Source organism: Pristiophorus japonicus, chromosome 12, assembly GCF_044704955.1.
Source record: "Pristiophorus japonicus isolate sPriJap1 chromosome 12, sPriJap1.hap1, whole genome shotgun sequence".
NCBI classification, from domain to species: domain Eukaryota; kingdom Metazoa; phylum Chordata; class Chondrichthyes; family Pristiophoridae; genus Pristiophorus; species Pristiophorus japonicus.
This window is the reverse complement of record NC_091988.1, coordinates 199,654,511-199,658,738: the sequence shown is the minus strand read 5'-3', so window position 1 is coordinate 199,658,738 and position 4,228 is coordinate 199,654,511. Positions and strand designations below refer to the sequence as shown.

General features: G+C 52.4%; 1 non-coding gene across 1 annotated transcript; it reads left to right on the top strand.

Moving 5' to 3' along the window:
* The first annotated feature begins 1,242 nt into the window (after positions 1–1,242).
* Positions 1,243–1,430, top strand: LOC139277882 (U2 spliceosomal RNA). The gene has a single exon (XR_011596178.1). It is a non-coding gene; the product is annotated as a U2 spliceosomal RNA (small nuclear RNA).
* The last annotated feature ends 2,798 nt before the right edge of the window (positions 1,431–4,228 follow it).

The following is a 4,228-nucleotide window of genomic DNA, read 5'->3' as shown; positions in this document are numbered from 1 at the left end:
CAAGTCAATCTGAAGGATGAACTCCTCATTCTCATTTCCCCAGCCTGATATAAGCCAACACCCATTACCACATTTCGATTACAAGCCTTGTTACTGTTGGGAGTCAAATTATTTTTCTGATCCCGTGCAGCTATATTTTCTTTTAATAAAAAAGCACTGTACTAATCACAAGATTATTATTAATAATTAATCATGGGCAGTCTCAAACCAGAGCAGAGCCGCAGATTGGTGTTCAGACGCTCCAGATGGTGACAGGCAGAAGCTCTATCAGCTGTTAAGTCATCTTGTGAGGTCTGATGTTCTTTGAATGACTTTGAGTTTGTCCCATTACAAGCGCACTGCTGCCCTGACAGGGTGGGGACGTTCCTGTTACAGCTTCGAGTTCCTGTCTGTACCATTAGCCGAGAGTGAGGGTACACGATGAAAGAAAAAGGAAAGATTTGCATTTATGTAGCGCTTGTCACGACCTCCGGACGTCCCAAAATGCTTCACAGCCAATGAAGTACCTTTGGAATGCAGTCACTGTTGTAATGTAGGAAACTCAGCAGCCAACTTGCGCACAGCAAGCTCCCACAAACAGCAATGTGATAATGACCAGATAATCTGTTTTTGTTGTGAGCCAAAGGTGGGCAGAGGAAACATTACAGGGACACCCTCAAAGCCTCCCTGATAAAGTGCAACATCCCCACCGACACCTGGGAGTCCCTGGCCAAAGACCGCCCTAAGTGGAGGAAGTGCATCCAGGAGGGCGCTGGGCACCTCAAGTCACATCACCGAGAGCATGCAGAAATCAAGCGCAGACAGCGGAAAGAGCGTGTGGCAAACCAGTCCCATGCCCCATTTCCCTCAACGACTATCTGTCCCACCTGTGACAGGGACTGTGACTCTCGTATTGGACTGTTCAGCCACCTAAGGACTCATTTTAAGAGTGGAAGCAAGTCTTCCTCGATTCCGAGGGACTGCCTATGATAATGATGATGATGATGATGATGAATCTGTTTTTGTTATGTTGATTGAGGGATAAATATTGGCCAGGACACCGGGGATAACTCCACTGCTCTTCTTCGAATAGTGCCATGGGATCTTTTACATCCACCTGAGAGAGCAGACGGGGCCTCGGTTTAACGCCTCATCCGAAAGGCAGCACCCCTGACACTAAAGTGCTGAGGGAGCGCTGCACTGTCAGCCTAGATTTTGTGCTCAAGTCTCTGGGAGTGGGACTTGAACCCACAACCTTCTGACTCAGCATCGAGGGAGCTGCCTTTTGGCTAAGATCAAGTGTAGTATCTGTTCTTATCAGTTTAATATCCCCTATCTGGGGACCAAATATTGAATTGTTTTTTGGAAGAGGGAGATGGAACAGGGGCTTGCCCCGTCCACTCCACGCACCGACCTGGTATTGCAGAGTTTCCAGGAACGGTGCAGCTTCCCCTCTCGGCCTTTCGGCTAAGATCAAGTGTAAATAGCGCAAAGTGATCTTTGGCGCTGGAGTTGATCTGACAAGAATGAAAAAAAAAAGCATCGAGGAAGCTGCCCATATCAGCCAGAGCATAGAATACAAGAGCAGGGAATTTCATATGCAAATTGACTGATTGCAGAAACTGGTTTTTCCGGTTTTGCTGGCTCTGGCCTTTTGGCTTGGGTTGGGCCAAGCACCAATTGGAGAGAAGAGGAACAACTGCATGTCGACCGACCATTGGGCGGGCCCGGAGGCCCCCCAAGGTGCTGGACTGGCACCACAACAGATTGAAGGCTTCGGCCAAAATACACATCGAAAGGAGGAATCTGCAACCTGGATGGCGGCCAACCGAGCGGCAAACCAGGGCGTCCGGAACACCATCCGAGTGACGGTGAAGAAAGTGTAAGGACAGACAACGATCAACCGGAACCGGTTTGTGAAGAAAATCCTGCTGGGAACATGTGGCATGAAAGTCGGCGACATCTTCGCCTTGCAGGACCTCCCGAAGAGAGGTTACTTCGATGTGACCTTCAGAACCGTCGCCCTCTGCCTGAAGTTCCTGAAGGGACTGAAGGAGGCGAGTGAACCGCTGCGCTCAGTGCTGACTTGGGAGCCACTGTTCACCCTCCCGTCGCAGAGAAGACGCACTATCACAGTGCAGATGTACAACCCCCACATCCCAGTCATTGATGTGCTGACTTTCCTCGCCAGGTATGTCGATGGGGCAGGAAACAGCAGCGACCTGAAAGACTTGCACGGGAAATGGACCAGCAAGCACCAGATCCAGGTCACCATGAAGGTGGACGCCAGCGGAACCATCCTGCACCCCCCCTCCAGCTTCGCCATCGTAGGAAGTCGGGGTTACATGGTGTACGCCGGCCAACCCAACGTGTGCCGGGCCTGTGGGAAGGCAGGCCATGTGGCGGCAAGCTGCAAAACTGTCATCTGCCGACACTGCAAGAACGAAGGCCACCAGACAAAGGACTGTAAGGAGACCAAGTGCTGCAACCTCTGTGGGCTGGCTGGGCACCTTTACAAAAACTGCCCCAAACGCAACTACAGCTATGGGCAGGCAGCAAAGAACATTACACCAGAGGAGGAGGAAGCTGAGGAACACAACGCTCCAGAGGAGATCTACACCCTCCTCCCGACCAACGCCCCCGGGGACTCGGAACAAGTCGGTGAGGAAGAGAAGCCTGCCATGGCGAGCTGCGAGACACCAGCAGCCAGCAGCGAAGCTCTCCCCCAGCGCACCGAGTCCAGCAACGAGGAGACAGCGGACGATGAAGCGGGATGGGAGACCGTCAAGAAAAAGGCCCGCGGGCGCAAGGAGAACAGGCGAGCAAGGGCCCCTGCGGGAACGACAGGGAAGAGGCGGCTAACAACCTCGACAGACAGCAGCGACGGCAGCTCGTCCGATGGGGAAAGGCGAGAAAAGGCCTCTTACCATTGACACCAAAACAAGAGGCAATACGCCAACCCACAGCCACAGGCGACCGGGAGCAGTGAAGTGACCGGCGCAGACCCGCTCCGGGAACCCGGGAACCCGGGAGCAGCGAAGCCCCCAGCGCACACGAGCTCCGGAACGCCGGGAGCGAAGAAGCGACCAACGCAGACCAGCTCCGGGATAACGGGAGCAGCGAAGTGCCCAGCCCACCCCACCTCCGGAATACCGGGAGCGACGCAGCGATCGAAGCACACCAGCTCGAGACCGCCGCGACTGAGGAAAAGAGGGAACCACCAACACCAGGCGACAGAGGACATGTCGGACTTAACCACAGAACTGCGGCAGTCCCCTGGTCGAAACACCCCCATGGCAGAGGATGACGACCACGCCAGCCCAGGTGCAGTAGACTTTCATAGTAATAACCTACGCATGCTGGAACTGGCCACTGGCGCAATCCAAGATCCAGGATTACGTGCTGAGGGACGCACTTAAAATTGGTGCAGTCGCCGCAAAGGCACGGTGGGGAAGGGCCACAGTTTAAAGCCCTTCTGCCACGGTAAACCCGGGGGCAGGAATCAGTACAAAACCCCCCTCGGGCCGTACTTGTAATTTATTTTTTTGTATACAAGGAGCCCCATGATCTGTAAACACCAATGTCATGCCATGTACAATGCAAGGTCTGTTTCGTAATGCATGTTGAAAAGCAAAATGTAAATGTACCGTCACCCATTCCGTGTACTGTATTGGGACACGTGTATTGTAATTTGTTTGAACGTACTACAATGTACCCCGTGTTGTACCAAATTGTACTTGAACCGGAAAGCCAGGAAATGTATCGAACGGAAATGTAGTGTATGGGATTGCTGACCGCAGCTAAGTGTACTGAAATGCCTTTAAATGTACTGTACAAATTTTTTTATGAATAAAGTATATTTTGAAATAAAAAAAACCGAGGGGGCTGCCCACAGAGCCACAGCTGCCCGGGAGTTGGAACATAGCCGCTGGGGATGTGGCAGGGCGGACACCTATTCCTGATCACCGTCTGCTCACCTCCGCTGGACGATGCAAGTGAACAGTCATCAGTTAAAATGACCGTGAAGCTCTCGGATTGTCGTTAAAAACCCAACTGGTTCACTAATGTCCGTCAGGGAAGGAAACCTGCTGTCCTTACCCGGTCTGGGCCTAGGTGTGACACCAACGTGGTTGACTCTTAAATGCCGCTCAGTTGCAACAAAACCACAACCAACGGTTCAAAAAGGCCCCCGCCACCTTCTCAAAGCAACTAAATAAATGAGCAATAAATGCTGGCATTGCCAGCGACG